The following is a 21726-nucleotide window of genomic DNA, read 5'->3' as shown; positions in this document are numbered from 1 at the left end:
ACAATAAGTTAAGGTGGGGTTCTGAATCTGCATATTCTCTCTCACACAGATGCAGGTAAAAGTGAAATTAGAGATTTTTTGCATCGGAAAATGTTCTGATAACATGTAATGTCAATGTGGATCAACAAGGCAAGAAGACAGTAGTGACTGGACTCTCTGGGATGTATGACATCCTGCTATTCACATCCACACGGTCATGTAATATTTCCATCGTTAGAATTCACTCAGAAAATCAGTATGCAGTGATAATGTCCATTAATAAGTGAACAAAGCCTAGGTCTTTACAGACACTGAGTTAAGAACCCTGGAATGTAATCTTCCAAGAAAGAGGAGCTCGTATGGGTGGGAAGGATCAGATCATCATATAGTTCTAAATAATTCCCATTCTGTTGACATTAAAGAATAAAATATGGGGTTTTACAAGAATAGTTGCTTGGGCTGCTTCTTCTTCTTATTTTAACATTTCAACTAACTACAAGTTACTGCTCTGAGTTCAACATCCATTTTCTGATTTTATACTGGTTTTCCAATGCACCCTAAACCCTTGAACAAAAATATTTATAATATATTTTCATCCTGTTCAACTTTTCAAATGCACTGTTTTTATGAACACTGACATCACCTCATATACCCACATGGAAGTACCAAGAGGTGTGTGTACCATTGCAACAACATGCATCTATTTCAGAAAAGGTACTGGGTACAACAGTGGTTTGATTAAAGTCTAAATTATCTCTCATTATTAAGTGTGACGTGGGGAGTGTGTGTCTCTCAGGAAAGAACCATGTTTCCTATTTAATTGGGTCAGAACAAAGCATGAGTAGCAGGTACAGGTTCTAGGAAGTTCCTCAAGGAGCACATCGGTTCCCTGCTGTGATGGGTGGAGCCCCAAATTCATGGAGCTCCTACGAGTCTTTGGGGTCATGCTGGAAATGCGGCCAGGGGTCTAGTTATATAGTCGGACAGGGCTTGATTCTTAAGACAAACAGCAGACATCTGTGTCATGGGAAATGGTAACTGTTTGAGGTTCAATTCACATCAAGTGAAGATCTGACGTGCACACTCAACTTCTTGTTCTATATTCAGAAATTTCTCTGAGTTCTGAGAAGCAAAATTCTACTTTCTTCCTGGTGTTTTTTCAGGTAAGGAAAATGATATTGAGGAGGAAGAGGCGAAGAAGTTCTAGGAGCTGATAAGAGAGAAATAGGTTAAAGAACAAATTATTATGCATATCGAAAAAGTGCTAACGGAATTATACTTTTTCTTTAATATATCATTCACCTGGTAAGTAAATACACCAGCAGGAAACAAATCAATTTAAAATTTCTTTCTTCATAAATACTCTTTTCTATAATACCCTGCTGAAAACAAAATGGTAGAAATATTGGGGAATGGTAGTAATCTATGGGTCTTTTATCCCTTCCCACAGATAACTATCCTCCAGGTAGAAAGACAAAGCCTTCAAAACAACCAAAGTGTGAGTGAAAATGGTCTGTTATCAGTGCGGTTCCATCCAATAAATCAATAAGGACATATTGTGATTTCATACATGCCAAATTTTGCAGGTAACAATTTTTAGTCCTAGTAACTTATATTCTATCTTCTTTATTTTAGGTACTTTCTCTTCTCTTGAGCCATATTAAATTTCAAATTCGTTGCTTGATTCATGCTGAGCAGCTTCGGTGCAAAAGCCTTATCCTGCGAGAATCTTACAGACCAGAGTCATCAGAGAGAAGGAAGAATGACCACAGTAGTTTCTGGAAACTAATTATTTTTCCCGTCAGTCCTGACCTCATGGTTGTCCACACATACCCCTCCTCCAGGAGGACGAAGAGTAAAGAGAGCTCACTTTTTCTTTTTTTTTTTACAAGAACATAATACTGACAGTCCCTTTAATGGATTTCCAACCACACTGAAACATGTGTTTGGTTTCTTTCCTCCCTCAGGTGACTTGTTAAAGTGGGACCTTTAAACTTTCTAAAATCAGATAGCCTCAGAAAATGATATGGATCTAGCCTAAGGTGGGTTTTTTCTGTTAGGAAGAGATGGAGTAGAAAAAAGAAAACGGTAACGTTGGCTGACAGGTGAATATATTTCTTGAAGCCAGTAAATACAAAACGTGTTGAATTAGGAGATCTTGTAAACCATCTTTAGATGAACCACTCCTGTCAACGGTGCACTCATAGAAGATCCCACCATATCGTACTGAGGAAAATATCACAGGGACCCCCACCTACATCTCAGAGATGTGGAGCACTGAGGTCCATGAGGATTCTGACAATGGATCGGATCCCAGCTCCTGTTTCCTGGACATCCTCCTGCCTGAGGCCCACCCCCGTCGGCTGTCACACAGAGGATTCCACCAGACCTTCGGTTCTGTTTTATTCTCCTACAGAAAGAGGGCCAGAGACCAGAAACGTCCTTGTCCCCATGGAATCAAGATCAACACCACGAAGACGACTTTCCTGGTTCCTGAGTAACATCATCCTTCTCACTTCACACTCATACTCCCTCTCTTATCTCATCTCTCCTTGTCAATTAATCATCTCCTGCTCGGTGGTATTTGATTTCTGAGGGTTTAAATAAACTGGTTCAATATACACCTGACTTATGTGTGTCTGAACTGAAAGTCCATGTTTAAAAACACACAAATGTACACATTATATTTAACTATCCAGAAACATAGACATGTTACTATGTCTTTAATAGGATAGGTGTTCCATCAGAGACAATTCAGAGGAGGAGCAGATGGAGATGGGTTAAGGTGTCCAGGGGAGAAGGAGATAAAGGATTAAATGATCATGGGATAGAGGACAGGGGACAGGATCCACTTACTGCAGTGGGAGGGTCAGTCTGGTCAAGAAAACGTCCCTAGAAAGAATCTTATTTACTGAAGAAAAGGAACTTGGGTTGGACTCACTGAGCTTCATAGAAAGTATAAGATGCCATGGGCTGTAATTAAGGGTAAATGCCTATTCTGACAGTACCAGCACTACTGATTGAGATGAAAGACTGGTGTTTCTTGTTGACTAGGTCACTAGCAATGAGAGATAGGGCTTCCCAGGTGGTGCTAGTGGTAAAAAGAACCCACCTGCGAACCCAAGACATAAGACAGGTGGACTCAATCCCTAGGTTGGGAAGAGCCTCTGGGGGAGGGCACAGCAACCCACTCCAGGATTCTTGCCTGGAGAACCCCACTGACAGAGGAGCCTGGCAGGCTATATACTCCATGAGGTTGCAAAGAGTCACACATGACTGAAGTGAATTAGCACACACACAAGCAATCAGAGATAGGTCAGTAGCAACAGACAGTGCAGAGTTTACAGGAACAAGATGACTGACAGTTCAGTTAGGAACTGGTAACTGCAACCACAGTTCACAGGACCTAAAGATTATTTTCCAGCTTCTCATGCTTCAAAGGGCAGTGGACACTAGTATTGTCAAGGACTGGCCACACCCACAGTCATAGACAGAGCACACAGATCAGTTCTCCAGGGTCCTCGAGGTGTTTACAGACTACAAGATCTAGCAAATGCACTCCTGGTTCCTACGCTGACTCATTTTTTACCCTACAGCTTAGAAACAGGATATATTAGGCAACTACAGGTTGGTTGGTTTATATATTTGTCTCCTCTCTGGAAAAGGGGTCCCTAATTACAGGTCCAGAGAGTACTGGTCTGTGCCCTCTTAGGCACTGGGCCAAACTTCAGGGGGTGAGTGGCAGGCAAGTGAATGAAGCTTCATTCTGTATTTATAGCCACTCCTGATTGCTTCTCTGGGCTTCCCAGGCGGTGCTTATGGTAAAGATTCTGTCTGCCAATTCAGGAGACGTAAGAGAACTGGTTTCGATCCCTGGGTCTGGAATACCCCCTGGAAATGGGAAAGGCTATCCACTCCAGTATTCTTGCATGGGAAATACCATGGACAGAAGAGGCTGGTGGGCTACAGTCCATGGGGTTGCAAAGAGTCGGACACGACTGAAGGACTAACTCTTTCACTTATTGCTGTTGTTTCAACATATAAAAGGTTACTTTATAAAATAAAGAAGGCACCAAGTCTTCCTACAGAAAACTGAGACTTGTCACTCCCGAGTGTTCACATCTGGATAAGGGCTGGCCTGGGAATCACCGCTCTTCATCTTGGATTTGGTTTCCAACCTGGCATTAGCTTGATGTTGTTCAGTCGCTAAGTCGTGTCTGACTCTTTACCACCCCATGAACTGTAGCACGCCAGACTTCCCTGCCCTTCACCATCTCTCCTGAAGCTAGTTCAAACTCATGCCCATCGAGGCGGTGATGCCATCCAACCATCTCATCTTCTGTCTCCCCCTTCTTCTGCATTCAATCTTTCCCAGCATCAGGGTCTTCTCCAAAGAGTGAGCTCTTCACATCGGGTGGCCAAATGATTGGAGCTTCAACTTCAGTCCTTCCAAAGAATATGGTGAATTGATTTCATTTATACTTGGCTGATTTGATCTGGCATTAGTTAACACTCACCAACAACTAGAGTTGGGTGGAGCAGTGAAAAACCCGATTTGCTTTATTGACAACAAACATGATGATCCAGGATGATGTCCGAGGTTGACCAACTGAAGAACCAAGAACCCACACAGCAATTAACAAACACGCACTTTATACTGAAAACAAAGAATAAAGAGGCACCAACTGATAAATATGGGAACCAATACAGGGACCTAAAACCAAAGCTAAACAGTGGCAAGCCACAATTGGACCCTTCTGTCTGGAAGCTGCAGTCTGACATTTGCAGAAAATTTTGCCCTGTCCACATCTACCTTCAGCCTAAAAGTTTCCACAAGTATTATAAGGTTCATCGAATATGCCAGTTTTTCTGTTTGTTTGTTTGTTTTTGTTTTTTTAACATTGACCCTGCCTTGACCATCTTTCCTTTCTTCAGGGATTTGAGGTACAACTAGTCCCAGCGTGGGTGATGCTGGCATTGTCTTTTTCCTTCTAAACAAACCCGAGTCAGTGCACCTCAGCCTCAAGAACAAAACTTTCTGAGACACACACTGCCTCATTCATTAAACAGCTGTAGGCACTGGGGACACAGTCATTACCCAAGTCCAAAGACCATGACATGGCAGAATATACTCATCACTGAATGAAGACTTTATTGACTATACCAAAGCCTTCGACTGTGTGGATCACAATAAACTGTGGACAATTCTGAAGGAGATGGGAATACCAGACCACCCGACCTGCCTCTTGAGAAACCTGTATGCAGGTCAGGAAGCAACAGTTAGAACTAGACATGGAACAACAGACTGGTTCCAAATAGGAAAAGGAGTACGTCAAGGCTGTATACTGTCACCCTGCTTATTTAACTTCTATGCAGAGTACATCATGAGAAACGCTGGGCTGGAGGAAGGACAAGCTGGAATTAAGATTGCCGGGAGAAATATCAGTAACCTCAGATATGCAGATGACACCACCCTTATGGCAGAAAGTGAAGAGGAGCTAAAAAGCCTCTTGATGAAAGTGAAAGAGCAGAGTGAAAACGTTGGCTTAAAGCTCAACATTTAGAAAACTAAGATCATGGCATCTGGTCCCAACACCTCATGGGAAATAGATGTGGAGACAGTGGAAACAGTGTCAGACTTTATATTTTTGGGCTCCAAAATCACTGCAGATGGTGACTGCAGCCATGAAATTGAAAGATGCTTACTCCTTGGAAGGAAAGTTATGACCAACCTAGACAGCATATTAAAAAGCAGAGACATTACTTTACCAACAAAGGTCCATCTAGTCAAGGCTATGATTTTTCCAGTCATCATGTATGGATGTGAGAGTTGGACTATAAAGAAAGCTGAGTGCTGAAGAATGGATGCTTTTGAACTGTGGTGTTCGAGAAGACTCTTGAGGATCCCTTGGACCACAAGGAGATCCAACCAGTCCATCCTAAAGGAGACCAATCCTGGGTGTTCATTGGAAGGACTGATGCTGAAGCTGAAACTCCAATACTTTGGCCACCTGAGGTGAAGAGCTGAGTCATTGGAAAAGATCCTGATGCTGGGAAACATTGACGGCAGGATAAGGGGACGACAGAGGATGAGATGGTTGGATGGCATTACCAACACTATGGACATGGGTTTGGGTGGACTCTGGGAGTTTGTAATGGACAGGGAGGCCTGGCGTGCTGTGGTTCATGGGTTCGCAAAGAGTCAGAAATGACTAAGCTTCATATCAATATATGACAAAACCCACTGAAATGTTGTGAAGTAATTAGCCTCCAACTAATAAAAAATAAAAAATAAAAAAAAAAAAAAGAAAGAAACGACTAAGCAACTGAACTGAACTGAAAGGGAATATAGCAGCTCGGTAAAAATGAAACAGCATGGATGACCTTAGAGATGAACATGCTGAGTGAATTAAGTCTGACAGAGAAAAAAAAATAGTCTTATATGATGCCATGTATGTGTGGAATGAATTTTTAAAAATGATCCCAATGAACTTATTTAGGAAACAGACACAGACTCACAGACATAGAAAACCAAATCATGGCTACCAAATGGGGAAAGGGAAATTGAAAGTCAAGTCTCAGTCATGTCCGACTTTTGGCATCCCCATGACAATACAGTCCAAGGAATTCACCAGGCCAGAATACTGGAGTGGGTAGCCTTTCCCCTTCTCCAGGGGGATCTTCCCCACCCAGGGATCAAACCCAGGTCTCCCACATTGCAGGCAGATCTTTCCCAGCAGAGACACCAGGGGAGCCCAGGGGGAAAGCGGGCAGGGATAAATTAGGAATTTGGGATTAACATATACACAGCTCTATATAAAACAGATAATCATCAAGGACTCACTATGAAACAGAAACAAACTCACGGACACAGAGAGCAGACTTACAGTTGCTATAGGGGAAGTTGGGGGAAGGATGGATTGTGAGATTCGGTTAACAGATGCAAACTTTGGTATACAGCTTGGATAAGCAACAAGGACCTACTGTATAGAACAGGGAACTCTACCCAATATCCTGTGATAAACCATAATAAAAGGGATTATATTAAAATTTTGTATATACATATATATATGAATGTTTATATACATATTGTAAACATAAATTTGTATGTTATATAAGTTCATAAAATTTATATCTATTTTAAAAATTGTATATATATGTATATACTGTTGCTGTACTGTGTCTCAGTTCGCTCCGGGAGTTGCTGATGGACAGGGAGGCCTGGTGTGCTGCAGTCCATGAGGTTGCAAAGAGTCAGACATGACTAAGCAGCTGAATTGAAGATGCACTGAAGAAATACCAACTAATGAATTGTCAGGAAAATGAAAAGTGGGTTCCCAGAACCAGGTGGGAGATGGTTGAGAAGCAGCAGGAAGAGGGATGACCAAGGAGCCCCAGGGTAGTTTTGAACTTGACAGACATGCTCACCATGATGACTGGGGGAAAGTTCTCACAGCTCTACTCATACAAAGCTTATCAACTGTATGCCTGAAATAGGTGAACTTTTGTTGTATCTCAACTAAAATAGTTTTAAAACCTCATTTCAGTTCAGCTATAGAGCTTTCAGTTGCAAAGTTTCCATTCCATTTCTATATTTTTTATATCTCTAATCACTATCCATCCATTTTCTTTTTTTATTATTATTAGTAACATGACCATCATAGGGCTGCTGTTGTCCTGAGAGCAAACTGTCCAAGTGAGTATAATTTAGGGAGCAGTTGCCCACGGTTTCTTTAATCTAGGTTCTCAGATGTGTGGATAGTTCAGAAGAAAGGTTGAAATAACCTGGAGCTACAGGTAAGGCAGAAACCTTACCCACTGTAGGAAGACTAGGTCATATGCTCAAGGAAAAATAAAACTGTAAAGATGGACTTGGGAGGGATCCTTGAGTAGGGTAGGAGATAAGAATTTGCTCTTGTTGAAAATATTTCATGACACTTAAATATAAAAATAAAAGTATAATGAAGTTGTAGTGTAAATATACACATAGACAATGGAATACTACACAACCATTGAAAGTAGAAATTTTGTCATTTGCAGCAACTTGGATGGATTTCAAGGGTATTAGGCTAAGTGAAATAAGTTAGACAGAGAAAGACAAATACTGTATGATACCACTTATGTGTAAAATCTAAAAAGTAAAACAAGCTAATAGAGCAAAAAGGGACCACCTCACAGATACAGAGAACAAATAGTGATTACAACTACAGACAGGAAATGAATAGAGTTAAACAGGAGGGGAGTAAGAACTACAAACTACTATCTATAATATAAATAATGTACAAAGATATATTGTACATCATAGGGACTAAACCCAATATTCTTATAACTATAAATGGTGTATATAAAAATTATGAATCACTATATGGTACACCTCTAACTTATACAATATTTCACAAGAACTACACTTTGATTTCAAAACAAAAAATACAGACTCCTCTGAGGAATGCCCTGATAAACGATTCCTGGCAGAGACACCGTATATTCATCTCCTCAAACTGGACACGTGTACCATCTTCAGTTTTAGAAAAGAAGCTTAGACAGACCTCTTCAGTGTTAAAGTCATAATACAGGAGTTGTGACTATGTGTCTTGGACTTTCTGTCCCATTTTGGAAACTGAGGATATAAAAACATAAATCACTGCCTTTGAAATACCTCCTATGTCCTATGATTTCTCATTTAATCTGAACAAATGTCCAGATCTACTTATGCTTCCCTTAAAATTAATCTCTTTATTAAAACCGCAGATTGCAAAAAAGAATCACCAGCCAAGCAGGATATCAGAAGATGATGTCTATGTAACCAAGGTCTTAGGATTAACCGCTGTCTCATCATGTATCCTGACAAGAGACCCATCCTATAAGAAGTGGGAAGAATTCACAACCTCTCCAACACCTGGGACACCATCAGCTTCTCTAGAAGAAGTTCCACAAAGGTCAGCAAGATGAAGGGAATGTTCCTGACTCTTCTGCTTGGTCTGGCTTGTGGTTCACAGAAAGCTCCAGCTGAGACAGAAGCCTCAGAGGTACCCAAAGTCAGCTGATGTGGGAAAAGGTATTGTTTCTTGAGTGTGTGTGTGTGTGCGTGTGTGTGAGGTGCTTTGGTTTAATTATTTGTTTTGAACTTTTTATTGAAGGATAATTGCTTTACAGAATTTTCCTGTTTTCTGCCAAACCTCAACATGAATCAGCATGTAGTTCAGTTCAGTTCAGTTCAGTGACTCAGTGGTGTCCGACTCTTTGCGACTCCATGAATCGCAGCACGCCAGGCCTCCCTGTCCATCAGCAACTCCCGGAGTTTACTCAAACCCATGTCCATCGAGTTGGTCATGCCATCCAAACATCTCATGCTCTGTCATCCCCTTCTCCTCCTGCCCCAATCTGTCCCAGCATCAGGGTCTTTTGCAATGAGTCAACTCTTCGCATGAGGTGGCCAAAGTACTGGAGTTTCAGTTTCAGCATCAGTCCTTCCCATGAACACCCAGGACTTATCTCCTTCAGGATGGACTGGTTGGATCTCCTTGCATTCCAAGGGACCCTCAAGAGTCTTCTCCAACACCACAGTTCAAAAGCACCAATTCTTCAGTGCTCAGCTTTCTTTAGAGTCCAACTCTCTCATCCATACATGACCACTGGGAAATCCATAGCCTTGACAAGACGGACCTTTGTTGACAAAGTAATGTCTCTGCTTTTCAATATGTTGTCTAGTTTGGTCATAACTTTCCTTCCAAGGAGTAAGCGTCTTTTAATTTCATGGCTGCAATCACCATCTGCAATGACTATGAAGCCCAAAAAAATAAAGTCAGCCACTATTTCCACTGTTTCCCCATCTATTTGCCATGAAGTGATGGGACTGGATGCCATGATCTTAGTTTTCTGAATGTGGAGCTTTAAGCCAAAATTTTCACTTTCCTCTTTCACTTTCATCAACAGGGTCTTTAGTTCTTCTTCACTTTCTGCCATAAGGGTGGTGTCATCTGCATATCTGAGGTTATAGATACTTCTCCCGGCAATCTTGCTTCCAGCTTGTGCTTCCTCCAACCTAGTGTTTCTCATGATGTACTCTGCATAGAAGTTAAATAAGCAGGGTGATAATATACAGCCTTGACGTACTCCTTTTCCTATTTGGAACCAGTCTGTTGTTCCATGTCCAGTTCTAACTGTTGCTCCCTGACCTGCATACAGGTTTCTCAAGAGGCAAGTCAGGTGGTCTGGTATTCACATCTCTTTCACAATTTTCCACATTTTATTGCAATCCACACAGTCAGATCTTTGGCATAGTCAATAAAGTAGGAATATATGTTTTTCTGGAACCCTCTGGCTTTTTTGATGATCCATCAGATGTTTGTGATTAGATCTCTGGTTCCTCTGGCTTTTCTAAAAACAGCTTGCACATCTGGAAGTTCATGTTCATGTATTGCTGAAGCCTGGCTTGGAGAATTTTAACCATTACATTAGTAGCATGTGAGATGGTCTGTATTTCTGGTTTTGTGCCAGTACCATTAGTTTCTTTATGACTGTAGCTTTGTAGTGTAGTTTGAAGTCAGGAAATTTGATTCCTCCTGTTCCATTCTTTTCTCAAGACTGCTTTGTCTATTCGGGGTCATTTGGGTTTCCATATGTATTGTGAACATTTTTGCTCTAGTTCTGTGAAAAATGCAATTTGTAATTTGACAGGCATCACATTTAATCTGTAGATTGCATTTGGTAGTATAGTCATTTTCAGAACATTGATATTTCCTACCCAAGATCATGGAATATCTTTCCATCTGCTTATGTTGTCTTTGAGTTCTTTCATTAGTGTCTTATAATATTCTGTGTACAGTTCTTTTGTCTCCTTAGGTAAGTTTATTCCTAGATATTCAATTCCTTTTGTTGCAATGATGAATGGGATTGATTCCTTGATTTCTCTTTCTGATTTTTCATTGTTAGTATACAGAAATGCAAGTGATTTTTGAATACTGATTTTGTATCCTGCAACTTTACTTAATTCACTGATCAGCTCTAATAATTTTTTTGATACTATCTTTAGGGCTTTCTATGTATAGTATCATGTCATCTGCAAACAATGAGAGCTTTGCTTCTTCTTTTCTGATCTGGATTCCTTTTATTTCTTTTTCTTCTCTGATTGCTGTAGCTAGGACTTCCAGACCTATGTTGAATAATAATGGTGAAAGTGGACCCCCTTGTCTTGTTCCTGATCTTAGGGGGAATGCTTTCACTTTTTCACCATTGAGAATAACATTTGCTGTAGGCTTATCATATACAGCCTTTACTATGTTGAGGTAGGTTCCTTCTATGCCCATCTTTTGAAGAGTATTCATCATAAGTGGGTGCTGAATTTTGTCAAAGGCTTTTTCTGCATCTATTGAGGTTATTATCTTTCAATTTGTTATTATGGTGTATCACATTGATTGTTTTGTGTATATTGAAGAATCCTTGCATCCCTGGAATAAACTCAACTTTATCATGGTGTTTGAGCTTTTTGAAGTGTTGCTGAATTCTGTTTGCTAAAATTTTGTTGAAGATTTTTGCATCTATGTTCATCAGTGATATTGACCTGTATTTTTCTTTTTTGTGTGTGTTGTCTTTATCTGGTTTTGGTATCAGGGCGATCATGGCCTCATAGAATGAGTTTGGAAGTGTTCCTTCCTCTGCAATTCTTTGAAAGTGTTTTAGAAGGATAGGCGTTAGCTCCTCTCTGAATATTTGATAGAATTCTCCTGTGCAGCCATCTGGTCTTGAGCTTTTGTTTTTTGGGAGACATTTGATCACAGCTTCAATTTCAGTGCTTGTAATTGGCTTGTTCATAGTTTCAGTTTCTTCCTTTTTGGTCTTGGAAGATTCAACTTTCCTAAGAACCTGCCCATTTCTCCCAGGGTATTTATTTTATTGCCATATAGCTGTTCATAATAGTCTCTTATGATCCTTTGTATTTCTGCATTGTCTGTTGCAACCTCTTTTTCATTTCTAATTTTCTTAATTTGATTCTTCTCTCCTTTTTCTTGATGAGTCTGGCCAAAGGTTTGTCAATTTTCTTTATCTCCTCAAAGAACCAGCATTTAGTTTTATTAATCTTTACTATTGTTGCTTTCATTTCTTTTTCATATTTCTGTTCAGACTTTTATCATTTCTTTCCTTCTACTAATTTTGGGGTGTTTTTCTTCTTCTTTTTCCAGTTGTTTTACGTGTAAAGTTAGGCTGTCTATTTGATGTTTTTCTTGTTTCTTAAGGCAGGATTGTATTGCTATAAACCTCCCCCTTAAACCTGCTTTAGATGCATCCCATAGGGTTTGAGTTGTCATGTTTTCATTGTCATTTGTTTCTAGAAATTTTTAAATTTCCCTTTTGATTTCTTCAGTAACCTCTTGGTTGTTTATAAATGTGTTGTTTAATCTCCATGTATTTGTGTTTCTTACACTTTTTTTTTTCTTGTAATAGATATATAGTCTCATAGCATTGTGGTTGGAGAAGATACTGCATACAATTTCAATTTTCTTAAATTTACTGAGGTTTGATTTGTGACCCAAGGTGTGATCTATCCTGGAGAATGTTCCATGTTTACTTGAGAAGAAGGTGTATTATTCTGCATTTGCATGGTTTATCCTGACAATATCAATGAGACCCATCTCATCTAATGTATCATTTAAGACTTGTGCTTCCTTATTAATTTTCTGTTTTGATGACCTGTCCATTGGTGTGAGTGGTGTGTTAAAGTCTCCTAGTATTATTGTATTATTGTCAATTTCTCCTTTTATGTCTGCTAGTGTTTGTCTTAAGTATTGATGTGCTCCTGTGTTGGGTGCATAGATATTAACAATTGTTATGCCTTCCTCTTGGATTGACCCCTTGATTATTATGTAGTGTCCTTCCTTGTCTCTTGTAATCTTTTTTTATTTTAAGGTCTATTTTGTCTGAAATGAGGATGGCAACTCCAGCTTTCTTTTGCTTCCCATTTGCATGGTACATATTTTGCCATCCTCTCACTTGCAGTCTGTATGTGTCTTGAGGTCTCAAGTGGGTTTCTTATAGACAGCATTTATATGGTTCTTGTTGTTGTATCCATTCAGCCAGTCTGTGTCTTTTGGTTGGAGCATTGAATCCATTTCCATTTAAAGCAATTACTGGTATTATGTTCCTATTGCCACTTTCTTAATTGTTTGGGACTGATTTTGTAGCTCTTTGATCTTCTGTTGTATTTCTTGATGGTATCTATGACCAAATTGTATCAATATACCATGTTACACCTATCTACATGAGCACAATGTGACCCTCTGACTTTCTGCCCTTTGCACTTTTTTTTCATCTTATTTGTCTGTAAGTGAAAAAAATAATATGCTATCATTCAGAGACCTATGAACTGTCATGGTCTTCATTGGCATTGTTTTAACTATTTCAAAAACTCTGAATTCTATGCTTTCTGTTCAAATGTGAACCATGCTTTCATTTCATGTTATTCAGCAGGGTAGAGAGTAGAACCCCACTCTTTATACTTAATAAGATTGAATTTACTTCTCTTCTGAGGTAAATGTGGGAGCAAAGATGCTGGTGTGTATCGGTGAAAAACAAGTAAAGAGACGGAATGACACTACGAAGATTTTCCTTCTTAGATTACAGGAGACTGGAACACCATTTACTTTGCCGCGGATAACAAGGAGAAGATTCAGCAAGGAGGCCCACTGAGGGTGTATATCCGTCACTTTGAATGTATCAACAACTGCGAACAACTCTCCGTAACTTTTTATGTCAAGTAAGCACAATCTGCCTAAACTGAGAACAACGAGACTGTTGACTTCTGACATGGGGTCCAGTCTCCAATGTGCATGAAAGGGGTGAGTCATGGCTGTGAGTGTGTGAGTTGTGAAATCTTCCATGGAAGGGTGAGCTCAAGTGCTGGGGAATGGATGGTGAGGAAGGAACACCATGTTTGTTTGTTTTTCAGGTTTACTATAGCTTCACATTACTCACAGTAGTGGCAAATAGAGAAGAAGATGTTTATGTCGCAGAATGTGAGTATGCAAGTTCTGCCGATGTGTGCGTCTTCTCAAGTTTGTTAATCACTAAGCTGTGTCTAACTGTCTGTGACACCATGGACGCATAGCACCAGGCTCCCCTGTCCGTCACTAACATCTGGAGCTTACTCAAACTCATGTCTACTGAGTCACTGATGCCATCTAACAATCTTATCCTCTGTCATTCTTCTCCTGCAGCCCTCAACCTTTCTCAGCAACAGGGGTTTTTCGAGTTAGTTGGCTCTTCTCATCAGGTAGCCAAAATATTGAGGCTTCATTTCAGCATCAGTCTTTCCAATGAATATTTCCTTTAGGACTGACTGGTTTGATCTCCTTGCTGTTCAAGGGACTCTAGAAGTGGGTAGTCATTTCCTTCTCCAAGGTATCTTCCCCACCCTAGGATCAAATCTGTGTCTTCAGCATTGCAGGCAGATTCTTTACCAGCTGACCCAACGGGGAAGGGCAAAACCACAGAATGTGTTCAGATTGATGGTCTGGACTCAATCCAAGACAACTAGATGTCTGGAATTGTGAAGTATTTCTTCTACTCATTATAAAAGCAACCTTGGAAATGACACTTAATTGTCCAGGAATTAATTCTGCACCAGAAAATCAACATAAGGTGCAACTTGGAAGGTGCCATTGATGGCATCTGAGAAGAAGTCCCAGAACATGGGTTCTCCATGTGCCTCAGTCATGGGGAAGTGTTTAAAGCTACTTAAGAATACAACGACATTAAAAAAATTTTTTTTCTATCTCTTATTTGACATGCATGTGTCAGCTCTTTGAATCAGGTGGTCAAAGTATTGGAGTTTCAGCTTCAATATTGGTCCTTCCAATGAACACCCAGGACTGATCTCCTTCAGGATGGACTGGTTGGATCTCCTTGCAGTCCAAGGAACTCTCAAGAGTCTTCTCCAACACCACAGTTCAAAAGCATCAATACTTCTGCGCTCACCTTTCTTTACAGTCCAACTCTCACATCCATACATGACTGGAAAAAACATAGCTTTGACTTGATGGATCCTTGTTGGGAAACATATGCTATCTAAGTCAGTCATAACTTTTCTTCAAAGGAGTACACGTCTTTTAATTTCATGGCTACAGTCACCATCTGCAGTGATTTGGGGCCCCCAAAATTAAAGTCTGTCACTGTTTTCATTGCTTCCCCATCTATTTGCCATGAAACAATGGGACTGGATGCCATGATCTTACTTTTCTGAATGTTGAGTTTTAAGCCAACTTTTTCACTCTCCTCTTTCACTTTCCTCAAGAGGCTCTTTAGTTCTTCTTCACTTTCTGCCATAAGGGTGGTGTCATCTGCATATCTGAGGCTACTGACATTTCTCCCAGCAATCTTGATTACATCTTATGCTTCATCCAGTCCAGCATTTCTCATGATCTACTCTGCATGTACATTAAATAAGTAGGGTGACAATATACAGCCTTGATGTACCCCTTTCCCAATTTGGAGACAGTCTGTTGTTCCATGTCCAGTTCTAACCGTTGCATCTTGACCTGCCTACAGATTTCTCAAGAGGCAGGTCAGGTGGTCTGGTATTCCCATCTCTTTAATAATTTTCAAGTTTGTTGTGATCCACACAGTCAAAGGCTTTGGCATAGTCAATAAAGCAGAAGTAGGTGTTTTTCCGGAACTCTCTTGCTCTTTCAATGATCCAGTGGATGTTGACAATTTGATCTCTGCTTTCTCTGCCTTTTCTAAATCCAGGTTGAACATCTGGAAGTTCACAGCTCACGTACTGTTGAAGCCTGGGTTGGAGAATGTTGAGCATTACTGTGCTAGTTTGTGAGATGAGTGCAATTGTGTGGTGGTTTGAGCATCCTTTGGCATTGCCTTTCTTAGGGATTGGAATGAAAACTGAAATCTTTCAGACCTGTGGCCACTGCTGAGTTTTCCAAATTTGCTGGCATATTAAGTGCAGCACTTTCACAGCCTCATCTTTTAGGATTTGAAATAGTTCAACTGGAATTCCAACACCTCCACTAGCTTTGCTCGTAGTGATTCTTCCTAAGGCCAACTTGACTTTGCATTCCAGGATGTCTGGCTGTAGGTGACTGATCACACCATGATGATTATCTCGGTCATGGAGATATTTTTCTATAGTTCTTCCATGTATTCTTGCCACCTCTTCTTGGTATCTTCTGCTTCTGTTAGGTCCATGCCATTTATGTCCTTTATTGAGCCCATCTTATATGAAATGTCGCCTTGATATCTCTAATTTTCTTGAAGAGATCGCTAGTCCTTCCCACTCTATTTTTTCCCCTCTATTTCATTGCATTGATCACTGAGGAATGCTTTCTTGTCTCTCCTTGCTATTATTTGCAACTCTGCATTCAATTGGGTATATCTTTCCTTTTCTCCTATGCCTTTAGCTTCTCTTTTTTTCTCGACTATTTGTAAGGCCTCCTCAGGCAGCCATTTTGCCTTTTTACATTTCTTTTACTTGGGGATGATCTTGATCCCTACCTCCTGTACAATGCCAAGAACCTCCACCCATCATTCTCCAGGCACTCTGCTTATCAGGTATAGCCCCTTATATCTGTTACTCCCACTGTATAATCTCCCACTGTAAGTGGTTTAAGTCATACCTGAATGATCTAGTGGTTTTCCCTATTTCCTTCAACTTATGTCTGAATTTGGCAATCATGAGTTCATAATCTGAGCCACAGTCAGCTCCCAGTCTTCTTTTTGCTGACTGTATAGAGCTTCTTCATCTTTGGCTGCAAAGAATATAATGAATCTGATTTTGGTACGGAAAATCTGGTGATCTCCATGAGTCTTCTCTTTTATTGTTGCAAGAGCATGTTGGCTATGAACAGTGTGTTCTCTTGTCAAAATTCTATTAGCCTTTTCCCTGCTTTATTATGTACTCCAAAGCCAAATTTGCCTGTTATGCCAGGTATTTCTTGACTTCCTACTTTTGCATCCCAGTCCTGTATAATGAACAGCACATCTTTTTAGGGTGTTAGTTCTAGAAGATCTCGCAGGTCTTCATAGAAATGTTCAACGTCAGCTTCTTCAACGTTACTGGAATGGGGAAGAGACTTGGAATACTGTGATACTGAGTGGTTTGCCTCGGGAATGAACAAAGATCATTCTGAAATTTTTGAGATTGTATCCAATACTGCATTCTGGACTCTCTTGTTAACTATGATGGCTACTCCATTTCTTTGGAGGGATTCTAGCCCACAGTAGTAGATGTAATGGTCATCAGAGTTAAATTATGAGTTGATGCGATGTACATAAATTTGTAGAATTACTTTATTTTATTTATTTTTTAGAATTACTTTTAAAATCATGACTGTACGTAAGAATTCAGTCACAAAATTCCTGAAAATTTAACTGTCAGCTCTTAGGAGCTGGTATGAGGTTGCTGGAGTCCACCTCCTACTCTAATTGTGAGAAATAACTTTCCTTGAGAAATGACTTTCCTATCATTCACAAACTGTACAGTCTAGAAGAATGGAAGATTTTGCTGTTTTTTCAAGAGGAGTCTTTGGAGAAATCTTTTCTAGTTCACTACCTGTATTAACTGGAGCTAACAACACAACAATAGAAGTATCAGTGAGAAAGATCACCATCAGACAAAAGACTAATGATAGCTTGTGAAGAATAGGACGTGTTCAATTGAAAAGGAGAGTGGTGAATTGTATTGAGGTTTGAATTTTTTTTTTTTTTTCTGTTACAGACATGGGTGGAAATTCTTTCAAAGTGATTCGTGTATCAGAAAATATGATGATACTCTATGCTGAAAACTTTGATGGAGTAAAGACGACAAAAGTGACTCATGCTCTCAGTATGAACCATAGCTTACTCCATGGAAACTAGTCATGTTCATATTATCAGTATTTTTATACAAAGGACAGAAGTGCATACAGACGTTATATTTTATTAAGCACACTGAAGCAGATGTGTTCACATGGGGAACTCAGACATCATGTGACATGAGTTAGGACAGAGAAAAGGTTGTCTATTAAGAAACTGAACAAATGTATCCACTGGTGATTTTATCATGTGGATTTTTAAAAAATTAGATACACTTACCCTGGAGGTGCAATGAAATATTCCAGGATGGTCCATGGACTTCTTGTCAAATATCTCATATTGGAGTTGCCAGATTCTGCCACCAAAGTGAACCAAAGTTTGAATTTGAGTTTAGCAGACACACAGTTCCCAATCGTGAATGCATTCCTCTCTGCCACAAATGTTTTATTCTTTATCACAATTGTTAAAATAATCCCTGAGACCTGAACTCAATGGTCTTCAAATAACCCCTGGATCATACTGGATACTTCAGAGGCATTTGGTAAGTCATGTCCATCACTCTGCCGTCCAGACAACCCCATGTGGTCACTGCTAAGACTCTTTATCCTTTACGACATTACATATGCATTGGGGGTGGGTGGGGGTTGTGTCTGGTCCCTGAGAGTGACAAATATGCATTTTTCTCTCAGTAGCACGTGTGATGAAATCAGTGTGCCTGGTGAAAAGTTCAGATCAGTTCTCCCCCATCGTTTGAATGTTGTCATTCAGTAACTAAGTCATGCCTGACTGTCTGTGACCCAATGGACTGCAGAACCCAAGGCTCCTCTGTCCTCCGCTATCTCCCAGAATTTGCTCAAAATCATGTCCACTGATGCTCTCTAACCCACCACATTTGACTGGAGTTCATGAAAATCCCAGAGATGGAGTTCTAGGATGCAGACAAAGTGAACAGGAAGAGTTAGAGTTGGGAGGAATTCTAAGTCTCGAGCCCCACCATGACCTTCTCGGATGTACCACTAGAGACAGGTTGACTTGGGGCTGCTTAAGCTCACAGGTGAGTGGTCTGTAGTTCTCTCAATAATTGTGACAACTGGAACGTGGTAACATGTTAACTATGTGGACTCCATCCCATGGACCCACCTGAAGACCTGTGTGCACACTCAGGCACCTCTGTAGAAAATGACCAGGTGAGCAAGGTTTAGGTGATTGGGGAGGGGAGTGGTGACCATGAGACTTACCGTTCACTACAGATACGAGCCAGGGGACAGACACTGTGTAACCTAGGAAGGATTCTAACACACACCGCTCCTGCTCTGTTTGTTATAAAATCCCGGCAAAGGAGACAGTTTGACTCAAGAAAATATACAGAAGTGTGAGGAACTGAACAGTGAAAGGGGGATTCCAAATGAAAATATGGATGATGTCACCAAAACAGGTAAACTCCAAAGGACCACAGGTATCAGAAATGAAAACACATCATGAGAATTCTTGATTCAAACTTCGTATTCACCCATTCATCTTTTATAAAGGCTGTTATGAAATAATTATTTGAAATAGAGGCATATCAATGGTCATTTTCCCCCTTATTCATTCTCTTTCACAGACAACTGTCCTAAATAAGAACTGAGAACATCCGTTGGGGGAGTAGAAACATGATACCTAACAATGCCGAGTATTTTTTTTAGCAGGTTAAGACGTCTTTTCCCTGGGGCATACTGCTTTAAGAATGGGTTATAGACACAGTGGACTATTACTCAACCATAACAAAGACTGAAATAATGCCATTTACAACAACATGGAAGGACTGAGAGATGATCATATTAAGTGAAATACATCACCAAGAGGAAGTCAAATATCATATGATATCCCTTACATGTGCAACATAAAATATGATGCAAATATTTACAATACAGAAACTCGCAGACACAGGAATCAAACATATGGTTACCAAAGAGAAACATGGGGGGCGGGGGGGATAAATTAGGAGCTTGGGATTAAGAGATACATAGTACCAAACATAAAATAAACAACTAGAATCTGCTGTTGAGCAGAGAAATCTATACCCAACGTCTAGAAATAACTTATAAAGAAAAAATAAAGAAAAAATCTCAAAATGTATACATTTACCTACTTCTGTGTGTAACTGAGGGCTTCCCTGGTAGCTCAGTATAAAGAATCCCCCTGCTAATGCAGGAGACGCAGAGTCAATCCCTCGGTTGGGAAGATTCCCTAGAGAAGGAAATGGCAACCCACACCTGTATTCGTTCCTTGAGAATCTCAGGGATAGAGGGGTCTGGTGGGCTACAGTCCATAGGAAACAAAAGAGTGGGAGGCGATTTAGCGGCTAAACAACAAGAAACGTATAAGTTAATCACTTGGCTGTATGCCTGAAACTAACACAACATTGCAAATCAACCACATTTCAGTATCAGTTCAGTTCAGTCTCTCAATCATGTCTGACTCTCTCTGACCCCATGGACTGCAGCACGCCAAGTTTCCCTGTCCATCACCAACTCCAAGAGCTTGCTTGAAGTCACGTCCATTGAGTTGATGATGCCATCCAAACATCTCATACTCTGTTCAATAAAAATAGATTTAGAAAAGAATAGGACAACAAAACACTACACCTTGCCAGGTGGCAAAGCCTGGAGCTTCCGTAAGTGTTTGGATTTAAATGTCCATACAATCACACTGGTCTAGACTCCACAGTGAGATGCTTTGAAGACACAGGAGGAGACTGTGTGAAGACCTGACCTGTGAGATAGGATGATTGATGGGGAATCCCACTGTGAGTGACCTTGCAGCCACAACACATGGATGATGTTAAATAACATTGCAGAAGATGTGACACAGGTTACATCTTATATGATCCACTACATCTTGGATCTGTGAACCTGTGACTTAGTTACTCTCAAATAAGAGTCAACACAGCATTGCTCACAGTTAGTTTTACCAGGTGGTAGTTCTATGCAATCCCACATCAACACACACACACACAGAAGAACTTCTGTGAAATGGGCATTGTCAGGAAATTTCTCCACTTCTTCCACTAGACTCTGTTTCCATTTTTTCTTTCATGCTCTGACCAATATCATGTTAATCCTAATCACCTCAACAATGTTTTACATTTTTTTTTCATGTTTAAAGAAGAAAATGAAGCAAGACTATGAGATGTATCATCATCAATAATGTGTCACAATCATCAATATGAAGATAAAAGACCTTTTCCTTGAAATCATCATTTCTTCTTTCTCAAGAATTTATGATCTCGGACCCATGACTTTCTTGCCATGAATCTCCTCTGCTCTCGTTGATGTTACTGAATTTCTAAACTGGTCAATAAACTGATTAATGCACAAATGTGTCGGTGAAGAAAGGTGCCATGTTTGCAAATGCACAACACGTGTAAATGCAAGCATGCTGAAAATTGAGTAAAGAATGTGACAGGAGGGTAACTCTATGGTGTGAATCCTGCAAGTATCTTGGTGAGAAGAGAGAATAAATCACAGATGGTAGTTTTATATTTTAATAAAATATTGCCCAAGGCTTCCCTGGGGGCTCAGGCTGTAAAGAATCCACCTGCTATGACAGAGACCCGGGTTTGATCCCTGAGATGGGAAAATCCCCTGGAGAAGGGAATAGCAACCCACTCCAGTATTCTTGCCTGGAGAATCCCATGGACAGAGGAGCTTGGTGGGCTATAATCCATACGGGTCACAAAGAGTCGGACACAACTGAGTGACTAACTTTGACATGAAGTTCCCACCAGATGTCCGTGAAAGATGGGACTGGTTAGTCAGACAAGTTCAAAATACCATTCTGTGTTTGGGGCTACAGTCCATGGGGTCGCAAAGACTGAGCACACACACACATATACACATATCAAGACAAACATTGCAATATGACCAGCGCTGTCATTTAGAGAAAGCTTCAACTGATATACTGTCT

The 21726-nt window shown here is 40.2% G+C and overlaps 1 long non-coding RNA gene across 1 annotated transcript in view; it reads right to left on the bottom strand.

Annotated features, from left to right (window-relative positions):
• Positions 1 to 1028: 1028 nt before the first annotated feature.
• Positions 1029 to 21726, bottom strand: part of LOC133051933 (uncharacterized) — a 71687-nt gene continuing 50989 nt past the window's right edge. The window contains exons 4-5 of the long non-coding RNA XR_009691943.1: positions 18058 to 18133; positions 1029 to 1189 (exon numbers count right to left, since the gene is read on the bottom strand). This is a non-coding gene — a long non-coding RNA (uncharacterized LOC133051933). The remainder of the gene's footprint in view (positions 1190 to 18057; positions 18134 to 21726) is intronic.

This window comes from Dama dama, chromosome X, assembly GCF_033118175.1.
Source record: "Dama dama isolate Ldn47 chromosome X, ASM3311817v1, whole genome shotgun sequence".
In the NCBI taxonomy this organism is placed as follows: domain Eukaryota; kingdom Metazoa; phylum Chordata; class Mammalia; order Artiodactyla; family Cervidae; genus Dama; species Dama dama.
The sequence above is the reverse complement of the archived record's forward strand: the minus strand, read 5'-3'. Positions and strand labels throughout refer to the sequence as shown.